The 16,647-nt window shown below is 45.7% G+C and overlaps 1 protein-coding gene across 2 annotated transcripts in view; it reads right to left on the minus strand.

Annotated features, from left to right (window-relative positions):
* Window positions 1-3,424, minus strand: part of col16a1 (collagen, type XVI, alpha 1) — an 89,262-nt gene extending 85,838 nt beyond the window's left edge. For both annotated transcript variants that reach the window (XM_056298558.1, XM_056298557.1), the window contains exon 1: window positions 3,235-3,424. The gene's annotated coding sequence lies outside the window, so the exon portion shown is untranslated. The remainder of the gene's footprint in view (window positions 1-3,234) is intronic.
* Window positions 3,425-16,647: the final 13,223 nt, after the last annotated feature.

Consider the following 16,647-nt stretch of genomic DNA (forward strand, 5'->3'; position numbering starts at 1 on the left):
TTAGAGGAACAGACTATGACACTGACAAGTTGAAAATGTTTTCTCCACAGAGAAATACCGATTAGTGACCCAGATACATAAGATTAGTCCAAATGACAGCAAACCAGTGCCCCACTGTGCACAGACCTTTGCACTGATTAAAACTAAGTAACCCAGCTGCACCCCCAGCAGAAAAAAGGCAGTTAATGTGGTGACAGACGAAGGAAACAATCTCCACATGAATATGCGGGGTCGTGACCTTTGCTACGCACTCAAAGAAAACCCTCGTCTCAGCTGTGGAAGTGTGTTTGCATGTGTGTGTGTGGGGGGGGGGGCTTACAGAACAGCATGATACTCTGATATGAAATACAGGCAGTAAGACCAATAGACAGACAGATAAGTTGATAAATGCATACTCACAAGATAGAAGGAACACGAGAGGGAACACGAAGAGGGCAGAAATATATCATTAACCTCCCCGCTCACATCAGAGATGTCAGACTACATCACATAAAGACATGAGCACAATCGCATACAAATATGCACACACACACACACACACACTTCATTGGTCCTTAGAACTGCCTGTCTACTCTAGGCTAAAATCGAGAGCACTTTCCGGACCTGTTACAACACGGATGGTGGTTGGTATGAATAATAGTTACTAAAGATCGCCCAAGGCTATGATAGTCAAAATCCACTGACCCACATTAACAACGCCTTTTAATCCAATGGAGACCATTTCAAATAGGTATTAGATAAAAAAAGACCGGATAAAGTTTTCACATCTTCCAGTTTAGCCAGTGTTCAAGGCCCTTACTTAATATTTCTAAATGAGAAAAGATTGTTACAGGTTCTGTGCAAAAGAAAAAAACTAGCCACTGCAAAGAGTACGCTTTGTATCTGTTTAGGGACCAGGTTGGCTTGAATATCATTCTTCCATTGAACGGTCACCTGTATTTAAGCAGCAATTTGAAATTAAATACACACACTGATGATATGAAATTGCCAGCCTAATACCATACTCTGCTTGTAGTGAATTGGTGAAAGAGTAAGCAGCAAGCACAGAGCCCATAGATTTTCAACAACTTGACTTTATAATGTAATTCTGATAAAAAATGTTGCTGGCTTGGACAACTATGGAAGAAAATGGGTCATACATCCTGCCGCAGGCACACAGAAGATTGCAATTTGAGAGCAGTACAGAAGGTGCAAGGCCTGCAACAAGACACTGTGTATAAAGTTAGTCACCCATTAAAAGAACAGCAATCAACAAGACAAGATGAATTGAGACTAAATTGTGTAAGAGGCCATATCCACGTGTCTGAGGAAGAAAAGACATCAGTCAATTACGGGGTTAAAATGTGTACCTGGCCTTAAGGCAATGATGGCCCGTCATGCTCCAGGTAGCAAAAATGACTTGGTCCGAATGAGGTACAACTGCGACACACCATAATGGATTATTCGGCCCAACTTTGGCTACTTACAAATGATGTGGTTTGCCAGGACTCGGTTAAGAGTAGTTGCTCCAAATAATGAGAAATGATCCATTTTCGAACTTTTTAACTGCAAAACCATCATCAGGAGAAAAATAGACACGTTAAAACAACCGCTTATGGCGTGCCAAAAGATTAAATAAAGACATCAGAGCTACTAGTGAAGTCATTAACAATTAAACATTTTGAGTTCTTTGGATGCTTTTAGACCACTGTTCAAATAGGACTGATGTCAACTGATGGCCAATGCTTCCTTGAGAAGTAAAATGTCCCAGTGTTTGCTTTGGTCTATTATTTTGGTGTTGTATACTCTCCATAATTAATCCTCATTTTCTTCAATTGGCTTCACTGCAGAGAAGTGAACTGTAGCAAAAGTGGAGCCAAGTGATTGGATACCCCCAAACCCCTTTCAATGTCAACATGTGAATAAAAAGACGCTTCCAATCAGGTCTGTGATTGAAGGGAAAGCTAGCAACCAATTTATAGTTAAATGCGATCTTTTGACTGCACTCGTATGAATTTTGAAGACGTAATTTACTCAGAAAGAACCAGCTGCTAACAGCTTGCAAACAGTTGAGTCTGACCTTAACTTGCCACGAGGCCCAGACAGCCATTTATTAGCAAAATTACGCACGAGTAAATGGCTTATTCAAAATTCACAACAGTGTTGCCATAAGACAGCATTTATCCCGTAGAACAAAACTGGAAAGCGATTCAACCCTGTGTGAAAAACATTTTAAGAGACTGAACTAGTTTTTTCTTTCCAAATTGGGGGGGGGGGGTCACCATCCGCCACCTTGGCTAATTGTACCCTACGTGAAGCTGCAGCCATCACTCACCTGATGTCACAGATTGATCTGTTAGCTAATATATAAGCTGTTGTTTTAACGTCTTTATTGTTCGCCTGATTATGGTTCCGAAACCCGAAAGCTAAAACAACTGATGAATCCTTCGTTATTCGGAGTAACCCAACTCCACTCTTGAATATGGTTTGAAGGACGCGCCAGTCAGCCAAACGTCTAAGCTAGGTCCCCCCCCCAAAAAAAAAAGAAAGGGAAAAAAAAACAGCAACCACAAATCAAACCGCAAACAAACCGTCAGGATGTTCCCGGGGTCTGACCTCAGCCAGGCTGGATGCTGAGATGGTAAACATATGACTAACGAGCCGAGCAGATGTGACTTGGGGCAAGTTTCCACCTCTCGCCGAGCGCAGTTGATCCCCAGGTGGGAGGATTTCAGCGAGACGCGCAACTGTTCTCAGCGAAGTCGTTCAAAACCGGGGGGGGGGGGGCGCGGTTGCGCGCTAACGTGGCTGATCCCGGAACAGCGTTATTTGAAAGGTCTTCGCTGCAAAAAAAAGCTAGCGCAAACTGTGGTTAATAGACACACGTTAAAGACGCAGCTATACCGGCTATCGCGATGTACCGCTCCGAGGCCTGGCTTTGATGTGGGGGGGGGGCTTAAACATCACATTTCCTCCAGCTGGGGGCCGGGGGTGGGGGGCTTTATCACGTTTCCTCCAGCTATACCCAGTTACGCAGTTGAGTTTACAATAAAAGTTCCCCGTGACGGCTGCAGCCACATCACACAGTAAGTTGCACGTCTTGCTAACAGCAATATTTATTGCCTACAGCAAAAATGGTTTCACTGAAGCCTAAACTTGAAGGCTATCTCTGCTTATTCCTTGCAAACATCAGTAATGCATTGCCTCCCCACCCCACCCCACCCCCCCGTCCCCTACTTGGAATATAAACCATACCTTCAACTATTGATAAATCCACAAAGTTACGACCACATTAATCCAGAAAGTATATCCTTGACCCGAACTGAAATCGTTTCGGGCGCTTCAAGTGTAAATCCACGGCGGATTCTCCCGACCCCCTTTTTTCTCGAGGCTCCTTCAGAGGAGTGAAGAGAAACTTTGCTAGACTGTCCGTGTCCAACTTTCCCCTCCCCTCATCGCCTCCTCTGTTCCTACACCAAAAGTTAGAAAATTAAGTTTCTCTCTCTCTCTCTCTCTCTCTCTCTCTCTCTCTCTCTCTCTTTCAGAGGGCTCCTCCAGTTAAACGTGTCGTGACATCACCTGGTCTAGAGTTGGAAAATGAGCCGCAGGCACTTCTCCAATCTTTCCACCCTCTTTCTCCATCTACCCCCCCTTTATTTCACCCCCATGTTTTCCTTCTCTCTCTCTCTCTCTCTCTCTCTCTCTCTCTCTCTCTCTCTCTCTCTCTCTCTCTCTCTCTCTCTCTCTCTCTCTCTCTCTCTCTCTCTCTCTCTCTCTCTCTCTCTCTCTCTCTCTCTCTCTCTCTCTCTCTCTCTCTCTCTACTATTTCACCCATCTATTTCTCAAATGTTAAACTCCCATTTATGGTTCACTGGGAGGAAAAGACGCATTAAGATCAGCTCAAGTTGCTCTCTTATGCAAGATGTACGAAACGATAGACTTTTTTCTACTCTTTTTTTGTAAGCCATACTCAGTCTGTCTCTTTTTGCTAGTGACTGAAATGTGTCAGGGAGAGCAAAAACCGTGTGGCCTTTGTGACTTAGCTGGTCCTTAAGCTAGTAACCAAAGAAAAATGGAACGGCCTCCGAACGTGGTATTGTAAACTACTGATAAGACACATTAGTCCCTTTAGCCGAGCGGTTAGTGATGTCGCCTTGTGGTGCAGTACACCCCATATCGAATCCCGCACCGGGCAAAAAAATAACCGGTTGCAGCGGTGGTATCCGGAAGTGTGTAGATCCCCCGAAGTCTCTTCGGAGCGCGGGAATAACAAAGCGCTTCCGGGGAGGGTGACGACTGTAAACTACTAATAAGACACATTAGTCCCTAGCTAATGGGTCTGAACCTTTAGCCGAGCGGTTAGTAACGTCGCCTTGTGGTGCAGTACACCGCGTATCGAATCCCGCACCGGGCAAGAAAATAACCGGTTACACTATCAAAGTTGATGTCAATCAAGGCTGGTAACTACAAACAACTACAAAAAGTGATATAGAGATCTTTTTTCTTTTTTTCGATGTCACTTTTTGCAGTCATTTGCAGTCATGGTACGGGGGTGACCGTCATCCAAGACAGAATTTACTCTCTTTTAAAGTTAGCATACCTGTTAACGTACGTTGCTTTGATTGACAGCTTGGTCCGCAGCTTCCATATTGTTTTATCACTAGGTTTTATTAGAGCCCATCAATAAAGGCACCATGGAGCTGCCCTCAACTCAACTTAATAGCTACATAAATTCCACCTTTCCTGTGAGTGAGTAAATAATTCAGGAACCAAATAAATACCACGCTGACATTTGACTGGTAGTAAGAAGTGTGCGCCTATTTCGAGGAGTCTTTCTTTTTCACTGTTTCTTGTCATTATCATGGTGTCCACAGCCGTCTGGTCATGTCGTGACCTTTGAACTACACTTTCGCCAGGATGTGACTTTGTTGACCTCAGGACGTCATCTGGAATAGAGAGAGAGAGAGAGAGAGCGAGAATGCACACGCACACGCATATGCACACACACATGGATGTACGTGATTTACTTTCTCCAGCTGAAATTCTGTTTGTTTTCCAAATGCACCTTGGGAGTCAGAAATGCACCGTCTCCCCTCCTTGAAAATGGCGCCTTGAAAAATGTGGCTTACTTACATAAGAGGTATCGTCATCTTTTGTCCCTGTTTGATCATTTCTCTAGGACTCAACGCTGTCCCTGTTGTCTGTTAAAACAACATCATCACACTAGCACAAAAAGTTTATTTTGAGACAGACAAGCGCACACACGTATGCACAGATGTTCATACACACGGACTGTCGAACACGCCGTCAGGCACAGCATTTGTACAGATTTGCTGCTCTACAAATGCTGTGCCCCTATAATCCACTGCTGCCTATTTGCCCTGCCCACCTTTTCAGGTCATGAATGTCCTTGATCAAGGTAAACGTATCCTATTTGTGCCCTTTAGTGGGTGAGCCATACTTGCCCACTGTCTCTATTGCTTCGTTAAAATATGTCTAAAGTTGTGGAAAAGTTACCATGCAATCATTGCAAGACATGTCCGAGTTGGCACGTCCCACGTGTGCATATGTGCAAGTAAGAGAGAGAGAGATTAACTGATAACAGAGTCACAATTACTTTAAAGGTCTCTCTGTATTATGCTAGATGAGACGATGCCGTCTCTCGAGAAACAGACTCGTCTCTCCGCCAGCTCTTCGCAGTCTCTCCCAGTGTGCGGGAGAATCAGGCCAAGCGGCCTCGCACAACCACACGTTTTACACAGCTCCGTAAACGTCCCACTTTACACGGCTTTGAGCCATTCACAGCCTTGCCAGGGGAGACACGTTTCCGCCGACAGCCTGAAAGGGACGCAACTGTAAATGCTTTTTAGCACAGGAGAAAATAAATGCGGAGGATCAAGAAATAAAGGTCTGATGTAAAATATTAAAGACTGAGATATCATTGTAAAACCTGGGGCCCGGGGGGGGGGGGGCTGCAGTTAAATTGGTTTCATCTCAAACTACATGTCACTGTCCACGTTGTTGTTAAACGAATCGATGAGCCAGGGGAGCATTCAGATCTCGGTCTGTTAGACTGCATTTTATCACCTCATTATTTGTGTGTGTGTGTGTACGTGTGTGTGTGCGCGTGTGTGGCCTCAGCTATATTGTAAACGGTGGGTGGACATGGCCATGTTCCAGCTCTCGGCAGGGAAACGTCTCTGAAACGGAGGATCAATGATCTAGTCAGCTAACATCGCATGGTGGTCGGAAAACATCCGATGATTAACAGCATGAGGCTCTCTCTAACCCATTTTATTCAACCGCCATGACACGTTTCGCTTCACCCTCTATTCCACGTTAACTCCTTCCTGCCCCTGTCGTGCACCTGCTGTCATTACCGCGAAGAGTAACTGGGTGGGCGTCCAAAATCAGGTGGGAAGCTCTCCTCAATACGCCTGGTTAAATGAACGGAACCAGCAATCGCACCTGATTAGACTTGAGGACTCTTGAGTGTCCTGTCGTCACCACGGCCAGCCGCCCCGACTTTTCTGCTGTTGTAACTTCAACGCCGCACAGCGTTTGGGATTGAACGGCGGAGGAGGTGTGGCGCCTGTATCTCAAAAGCCCTCTAGGGGACACTCTCGGACACGCCGCTCCATGTCACTGGCATCTTGGGGTGCTTGGGGGATGGGGGGGGGGGGTCCACCCATCTGTGTGTGTAAATATGTTCCCTCCCTAATGCTTTCTCACTGCTAAGCAGTCTCTCCATCTTCATTCCTGCCTCCCCGCCCCTTCTTTTCCCACCTTCCTCATTCATCTTCCCCCCGCCTTGCACCTCCCGTTGCCCCCGACTCCCTGCATGCCTGTCCCATTTTCTGAGGTGTGGTAGAGTAAGAGGTGGACTTTTTTCGCTGTCTTACTGTCTCTTTCTTTCTCGCTCTTGGTTTCTCTCTCTCCTCTCTTTCCTCTCCACCACCCCACACTCTCCCTCAGTAACTGCGTGAGGCGCAGGGAGTGGATGGGCCCTGGCAGTGTCTTTATTGGCTCAGTTATTTCCACTGCATGCTCCCATGCTCTCCTAAGAGGATGAGGGATGGGGGAGTGAGGGAAGAAGGAGAGCAGATGAGGGGGCGGGAGGCAGGGAGAGGTTGAGACAAAGAAAGAGTGGGGGTGCGGGTGCGAGAGAGAGAGAAAGAGAGAGAGAGACATCACCTAATGTGTTCACCTCAGCATCACAGTAACCGAACCTTTAAGCATGCACGCAGATGCACGTGCATGAGCACACACACACACACACACATGCACACGCACACGCACACACACACACACACACACACACACACACACACGGTGAGGTGTCGAGGACACTGTCAGAGCTCCCAGTGAGCCTCTGCATCTTTCATGCAGACTCAAGAGTGGATTCCATTTCAAGCATGAGTGCAGATATAAATCAGTCAATCAATAAGGGCGGAGATAGCGATACAACACTTATATAGATGGCCGGTCACACAAAACACATTCTATCACACACTGACGATTAGTGTGAGGGACTCCTGTTGACGGTCACTAAGGGCCAAGATAACACTGGTATACCCCAATAAATTGGCTTAATACTTGTTCTCTATACTGGGCTCTGGTGGACTGATTTGGTAACCAAGGCTACTGTACTAGCATGAATTAATGGTGAGGAGTGTGTGTGTGTGTGTGTGTGTGTGTGTGTGTGTGCGTGTGTGCATGCACGGGTGCATGTGTGCAGCTTCTCAGTTTGCTGGTCTGTGTTATTGCTGCAGTCAGCCATGGAATAAGTACTGAGCCAATATATTCCCCACTGCTGAAGCAAACTAACAACGAGGACCGAAGTTACAACGTGACCGCACATGGAGCATGCATCAGATTTCAGATTTAAAACCAAGACAGGGCATATACTAAAGTCTAATCTGTTCCCTGTGACATCACAAGGAACTGCAAAATATAGAACAAAATAAGTATAGCAGTGATATCTGTTAATCAAAAAACAGACAGAGAGAGAGAGAGAGCGAGAGAGAGAGAGAGAGAGAGAGCGCGTGTCAAGGGTCATGAGTAAAAGCATGTGGAGCCTATGTGGCCAACTGACACATATTCTAACAGCAACGTTGCCTATTTTTCCCCTCCTCTCATTCTTTCCATCCAGAAGAGATTGGACAGAGAGACAGGGGAAAAAAGGGGAGGGGGCAATGGAATATGCTGACACGAGCTTATGAAAGAGACAGGGATAGAAAGAGAGAGACTAAGAGGTAGAGATAGATAGAAAAAGATGGGAGGTGAGGGAGAAGCAGACAACGGGGATTAAAGAGAGAGGACAGACAAAGAGGGAAGGAAAGAGAGACAGACAGATGGACAAAGAGGGTGGGAGGGAGAGGCCGGGAGAATTTTGGGGAGTGGTGGAGGAAATCCAGTAGCTGCAGCAGTAGTTTTCCACGCAGAGTCCATAATGAGGTTTAGTATTGCTCCTCACTTTTGTGGAGCAAGGAAACATGAATGATCATATGCTCAGCAGGCCACGTCCTGCAGGACTTTATGGGGACTCGCTGCACTCGGTTGCTGTGGATCCGAAAGGGTTTTCCAGCAAGCTTTCCAAACATGCACCACAGACCAAGGCTCAAACATGAATCTCGGAATTTGAGAGCCAAATGCGTTTTCCGAACAAGACCCAGGAACAGAAAACTTCTTGTTCAGATTATTTCCCCATTCTCTCTTTCCCTTTCATACTCCAGGAGTTTGTACTTCTTTTATCCCCCCACTGTCTCATGTTTTCTCCCTTTCAAAGGCGTCACGCACCTCCTTTGCACTCAAATTTTGCTGTATCGTGCATGCATGTAGGTGCCTGTGTGTGTGCATGCATATTTTTGTGCACATGCCAAGCTAATTTTTTTTTAAATTTCTAATGTTGTTGTTGCTATTGTTTCCCATTCTAATTTTGCCTGTTCACGCCTGTGCAGTCCCGGGCCAAAGCCGACAAGCCTCTACCTGACCACAAACAGCACTGCGTCGACACTGTGAGCTGTCTTAGTAAATACACTACAAGAGCAGCTTGGTGTACACCGGCTCAGTTACATCTCTCAGATAAAGCCCCTCTCCAAGGAACGGCCATTCATATTCCAGGAAAGAAAACAGTGCAGCCAGTAAAATGGCATCACATGTGCTAGAAGTATGTTGCTGGCTTTCAGGATCAACATTGTCATCCCTATTACTTCTGCTTTTGCCTCATTTATATGGGCTTAAGAACTTCCCCCAGACTCTCGGCTTATTGATTTTATTGCAGGGTTGCGTGGAAGCCAAGCGGTAGGGGGATTGGGCGGGGTGGGGAGAAGGGCCCTCTTAACTTTGCTCTCTCCAAGGACTCAAAAAGAGATGTCGTTAGTTCAAAGGCTGCAGACGGCCGGAGAGAGCATTAAGCCTTGGCCAAGGTCAGCTGTTGACACTTCCCCCCCCTAATTGCTCAATGGCTACATGGGCATTCAGTCTGCTTTCAAATGCAAAACTGCACTTTAAGAGATTACAAAGACGCACCTGGAATACATATTGCCTGTTTAGCGTCACCCAAATCCTTACGCTCTGTTTATCAGTCTAGATGGGTGCGTGCGGAGAATTTGTGTGTTTGTGCGAAAACACATACACTTGTACACACACACGCGCATACACACACTTATGCAGTAAGAGAATGTAGACAAACATCAAGAAGAGCAATGGCGCACATGCATGCACACGCACTGATACGGTCAAAACTGGATTACCATGAAATGAACTTTATAAGACAGTAAAAACAGGAAATAAAGGCAACTGCGTGACCCCCGGTGGTTCTGTAGCCAATTACTGGGGGTCATTAAGTACATAAAACACATACTGCAGCAAGTGGCTTATTGAATCAATATCAGTATGCCTTATACTGTGCTTGCACGCACACGTACACACACACGGCTGTTTATAAATCAATTTGAGCAAAATGAGTAGTGTGTGTCTCAGCTGAGATCACAACACTTTGCTTGCCACGTGCCTTTCTTTTATATCTGCCCCACTCTGAATGAGCTGGGACCACAAGCCTTCCTGAATGCCTGTGCCATTTTGTTTTCCGTTGCCTTTAGCAAATGCCATCAATTTCTGTCGTGTAGTTTGGTGATCATCCCCATATCCAAGTCAATTGAAATGTGTAAAACAGTAGACATGTAAAGCAGCCCCAGCATTAAGTCACACTTTTTAATCCTCATGGAGAATCCTCCTTGTTTTTGAGCCATTTTAACAGTTTAGAAGCAGTGGGCAGCCATAGTATGGGAACCAATCCCAACCAGGTTTTGAGGCTAGTGCCTTGGTCAAGGTCATCCATCCATCCAATATCCAAACCACTTATCCTGCTCTCAGGGTCACAGGGATGCTGGAGCATATCCCAGCAGTTATTGGGCAGCGGGCGGGGGGGCACCCTGGACAGCCTGCCAGGCCATCACAGGGCCAAAACACACACACATTCTCACCTACGGACAATTTAGTATGGCTGATTCACCTGATCTACATGTCTTTGGACTGCGGGAGGAAACCGGAGCACCCCGAGGAAACCCACGCAGACACGGGGAGAACATGCAAACTCCACACAGAGGACGACCTGGGACGACCCCCAAGGTTGGACTACCCAGGGGCTCGAACGCAGGACCTTCTTGCTGTGAGGTGACCGCGCTAACCACTGCACCACCGTGCCATCCTGGTCAAAGTCAATGGCAGGAGTATTGCCTGATCCTGACTGTCTTTGCATATGAGAGAAGTACATATTAGCTAGAGGACACCCAAGCGAACATGCAAACTCCATGCAGGAAGGACCTGGACTCAAACCCAGGACCTCTTTTTCACAAGGCAACAGCACCAGCCACTGCCCCACCACACTGCCCATGTGAAGCATTTGAGTTTGACAGATTGTTCACCAGCAAAACAAATCACGCTGGGGACTTTGACACATCAGATAGCCATTTATAGCAGGTTTATTGAAAGAGCTGGTTTATTTACATGTGGCTTAGATGACGATCCTGTGCCATTGCTTCTGTGTTCATTATCTAGCAATCCACTTCAGACATGGCAACCAGGTTTGGTTTCAAGCTTGGTAGCATGTTATCAAGGCAAAACTCAAAATGGTTTGTAGTGTAATAATAGTTTACATTTTGCACTCACTGAAAATTGGGGCACCACTTTCCAGAGGAAAGAAAATAAGATAAAGCAAATTAATCAGTCACATTTCTGAAAGTTGTGAATTCAGGGATCTATATCTCTGCTTCAAAGAAACACACAACACAAATAAAGATTATAATTATAATAATTACATCACCTCTTAGATTAAGATACACACAACAACGACTTGCTCTAGATGGGAATATATATTGACAACTATTGGGATAAAGGAGTAAATACGTACACATTATATACAGTTAGAACAAGTAGTGAGAGAAATGAAACATGAATGAAGGGATGGATGAGTGAACGGGCATCAAAATAACAGGTTGTTGCCAACAGAATTAATTAATTAATTAATTAATTAATTAATTAGGAGGTTAACGAGATCAGACATGAATCTGAACGCAATTGAAAAAATGGACAATTTCTCTTTTGCATCAACTCTCATATGTAGAACAGAGGATGGTTTTGCCCTGCTTGTGCTGATAGATGGGTGGGTGGCAGACTTTTCTGGGGACAAGCAGACTCAGTGAACTTTGGGTTGCTGTAGGGACAGCTGGCGGAGAACCATTCTTTCTGCAGTGATGGATAGCTGAGGAGTAGCAGGCTTTTCTCTTTTTTTTTTTTATAAATGTATTTCTAGTTTTTCCCCTTATCCCACCCGATTAACCCAATGGCATATGGCCGGAACTCTTGTCAAATAACTCCCCTGGCTCATGTTTCCACAGGAAGGGTATAGTCGTAACACCAGCTTCCTCAAACTCGTGTCGGCTGCTCTAGCTATTTTACACGCTGAAGCCTCGCATAGATTGCATCACCTTCAGGCCGCGAAGGAGACGTAGAGAGAATGCTTTCGGTTGCTTGGCTGCAGGCGCCTGGATGGGTCAGAGGGGTCGCTGGAGAATGGATGGCCTAATGAATGCCTTACCCCGTGGACGCTCTGGCCGTGACCGGTTATGGCGAGTCTGGGATACGAACCTCCCAGCCACATGATGAGCGGATTGCAAGACCGGCGGTTTATTCCACTCGGCCATCGGAGCGGCCTGTAGCAGGGTTTTTCCTATGAACATTGAGCGTGTTGGAACAGGCTCGGCTGACCTTGGGTTGCTGTGTTAACAGCCGCACGAGAACCGCTTTGAAGGAGTTGGTTCGGAGATGCAACTTGGAGAATGGGTCCACATTGGAGAGGCTCAGCTTGGAGAAGGCAACGCGGAAGCAATACACACAACTGACCTTTCGCAAAGTACCGCCCCAGAACGGTTCTTGTCCAGTGCTACCTTAGCAATGGTTTCTATGTGAGGGAGGTCTGTCAAGCTTTCAACAGACAGCAAAATGGCAAAACGGTGTGCCTATGGAACCTGTAAATCTCATGTTAGGTATCCAAAAAGGTTTTTTTTGAGGGGGGGGCGTAAATTTCTTTCCCTTCCTGAATCCAAAACACAAGAGTGATGTCGGTAATGGATTAATCAAGTGTGGCAGACCCCGTAGCCAGCTTAATCCATCCAAAATCAACAAAATTACCTTCATCTGCTCCAAGGTAAACTTGCTACTAGCTATTATCGATAGCTAATTTAGCCAATGGATTATTATTTTTACCCACACAATGATTAATACCATTATCAACTAATCAACGTATAACTAACAAAATAACATTATGAACAATAACATTATGAATGTAACTAGATTAGTCTGTGGCCAGAGATACCTAATTTAGCGATAGCTAGCCCACTAACATAACATCTTTATCCTAGTCACAGGTTAGCCAGGTTCCATCTCTTATTCCAGAACAACCCGCAGGGAGGCCCTGGGATGGTCTCTAGCCAGTCTGGCCTCCCTATATCAGGCCTATTATAAACTTATCCCATCTGTGAGCTCCAGGCGGGGACCGGCCATTTGGCAAAGTCAACTTGCCCATGGAGGCCTCCCGTTGGACTTATTTAATAGAAAATCCCAGGCAGTTCTCAAGGCCCTGCGGCATGACCCCGGCTGCCCCCGGACTCCCAGGAGCCCATGCAGAACCCCAAGAATAGCCTGGATAAAAGAACGCCGTGGTGTACCCTGGCCAAAGTCAACACTATAATACAATTATGTTGACAAGGGATTATGAAAAAGATTCCAATAATAGCCAAAATATTTAACTTTCCTTGCAGTGCAAGGACACGATTGGTCTACAATTTTATTTTGGCAGTGTTTTGGGAGTGTTTAAGAATTAGTTGATGGGGTTTCTCAGTCTTTGATTGTGACCGGTAAGCTTTTATCCTCAGTTACAGTCGCAAACATTGGCCTGGAATCCATACAAGTCAGTGTTAATTTTAATATTCTGAATGTCTTCTCCTAGATCACCACCTTGTCATGGTGGAGAAGCTTGCGTGTACTAACGTACGTGTCCCAAGAGCTATGCTGTCTGGAGCTTGGCTCCTGGTAGGGTCACCCAAGGCTGATAGGTCAAGGGGGAGGTTCCAGATGAAGTGTGATCTAACAAAGACCTCAACGGCGGAACTGGCGGAAGATGTCTCCAGGTCAATGGCAGTGAAGGCGGATGAAGGCTGCAACAGAGCGTGGTCTCCGATTGTCTTGGTTATCCATTGGACTCTGGCCACCCTCTTGGCAGGGGGTGGCCAGAGTCAAGGGGGTGGCCAGTGTGGTGGCTGCAGGCACATCAGCCACTCCATGTTAAAAGCTGTCACGCACCAGTTGCCCACTGGGGACTGGGGTTCGCGCCCCGGTCTCGTCAGATCCGACTATGGCCGGACTCGACGAAGCAGCGATCATTGGCAACGCTGTCTTCGGGAGGGGGGCGGAGTCGGCTTGTGTTCGTCACGTGAATGCGTCTCTGTGTGTGTCGGAAAAACAGTGGTTCGGCTTGGAGTCGCCTTGTCACGAAAGTGGCGAGGCGGTCTCCTTCGAGACTGCCGGCCGGAGAGATGCAGTTGGCGAACGCATACAGTGCGAGGGTGGGTGTTTGAATTAAAATAGGGATCGATTGGCCACTAAATTGGGAGAAAAAGGGAAAAAAAAAAAAAAGCTGTCACGCACAGGCGTTCTCCCGCAAGGATACCCAAAAGGACCTAGGAGGACAGTCATACTCGACCCCAAGTGACAGCTGATGACGATTCTGAATGTATCCTTCTACCGCATACTGTAACCCCTTCTGCCTTGCACGGGATGATATTAAGGATGAATTACTCCAAAATGCATCACTTATATTCTCTGAGAATGCGCTGATTACTTCGTGTTTCGGTGTTATCCGGCTACTTCCTGGATGGTTTTGAAAAGCTTGATGGGTGTAGCACCCCTAACTAAGGGGGCGGGACTGTAAGAAAGGTCAATTGGCGTGTGTGTTCCAGTCTCCGTGAGTTCACTGAGATGCGACAGGGTCTAATACAAAAGCCCTACACTAACCAAAAAAGTTAAAAAAAAAAAAGAAAAAAGAGGTTTGCAATACACAAAAATAGCATCAAAAGTTAAAATGAACGATTACAAAAATCATACGTGGCAAACTGGCGTGCATCTGCGAAACCGATGTTTTGGGCTTCCTCTTGCGGTCCTTGAATGTGTTGCTTGATGAGCTTTTCAACTCTTCAGCAGAAATGTAAAATACAAGCACAAATGCAGAGAGAAAAAAAAAACGAGGATGTGGAAGAAAAAAAAGTCTTAAAACCAAAGCAGATGTACATAGCCCTGGACACAAGCAAAAATCAAAACAAAAAGGAAAGCCAAAAACAGAAAGAGCACTCAAAAGGTATAAAAAACTTTTATAGTTGTAGGCAGATGTTAAACGAAAGATGACACTTTTGAGACTTTTGAAGGAATGTCCATGTTTCTTTGAGCAGAAAGGGAGGGGAAAAGAATACCGTCTTACCTTCAAATGATGAAGAATAAGCTTATTTATATCCTCAGGAGTATATTTAAAGGCTACACACTTTAAATTAGCCTAGACACTCACTCATTTCTGTTGTCAACGTTGACACATCATGTAAATCTATGGGTGAAACACTTGGAAATTGCATAACATTAATCAAACAAATGAATACAGAATAAAGACCATAAAACCTTAATTCTCTAATTTGTGGCTAAACACTAAGCGAAAGTTGATTACAATTCATTTCTACAAGACATGATTCAAATTATTACTAGATAATGCATTAAATGATTGATTTTTAAAGAGAATCAATACATAAATGGTCGTTCGGCTGTCAGTAATTCAGATGTTTGTCCTACCAAAAATAGTCACTAGATAGCAATGTGGTCAGGTGACAAACTGCATTAAATCTGAATTTTAATAACTCAGTCATTTTTTATCGCACAGGTATGGGAGTTGAAGTGTTCTTCATGAAAACATTAACTGGATTAATAGATGGTTCAACAGTAAATTCACATTAATCCAGGCATGTACAGAACTAGGGTGAGTTACACTGAAGTCTTCCCTGGAATTCTAGAGAATTTTCTACTTTAGATAAGATTACCAGCTTTTGGCAAAGGTCCGGAACACACAAACACACACACACACACACACACACACACACACACACACACACACATGCAATGCACGTGTGCAACGTTCCCCAAGGGAACTGGCAGATGAGGATCCAAACGCATGACTCGGACAGGGACGTTACAGTAACACTCAGTTTAATGGTCAAGACAGGCAGGGTTCAGAACACAGGAAATCAGTCCAAACAGGCGACCAGACAGACAAGGGGCAGGCAGACAAGCTTTGAACCATCCATCCATTCATTATCTGAGCCGCTTATCCTGCTCTCAGGGTCATGGGGATGCTGGAGCCTATTCCAGCAGTCATAGGGCGGCAGGTGGGGGGACACCCTGGGCAGGGCTTTGAACCTGCTATGCCTAAATTCAAGTTACCCGTGTTTACAGTCCAAACAGGCGATCAGATCTGACGAGGGGCAGGCAAGAGAAGCAAAGTCCAGAAACAGGCAAAAGACTTCAAACATGGTAAACAAGGTAGGACATAGGCTAGTGAACGCTGGCTAGCTTGGCCGTACACACAAGAACATGGTAAAGGAACACGGAGTGGAGGATATGTACTGGAGCTATTTGGGGAAATGGGGAACAGGTGTAGTATACACGGGGTTGACTGATGACAAAACCATCCATCCATCCATCCATCCATTATCCAAACCGCTTATCCTGCTCTCGGGGTCGCAGGGATGCTGGAGCCTATCCCAGCAGTCACTGGGCGGCAGGTGGGGAGACACCCTGGACAGGCTGCCAGGCCATCACGGGGAGATGACAAAACCGGGAACTGATATAACAAGACCAGTGAGAACCTCAAAATAAAACAGTAAGAACAACAATGACTAAGGTTATGGGAGACAATGACTGCCGAAAATGACTGCGTGGACCAAACTAGCTTACATAGTAAAAAGACTGAACTGAAATGGAAGACATCGTGACAGTGTGTGTGTGTGTGTGTGTGAGAGAGAGAGAGAGAGAGAGAGAGAGAGTGTGAATGAGTGAGTGTTGATCAATTCA

The sequence above is a fragment of the Lampris incognitus genome, chromosome 18 (genome assembly GCF_029633865.1).
Source record: "Lampris incognitus isolate fLamInc1 chromosome 18, fLamInc1.hap2, whole genome shotgun sequence".
NCBI lineage: Eukaryota > Metazoa > Chordata > Actinopteri > Lampriformes > Lampridae > Lampris > Lampris incognitus.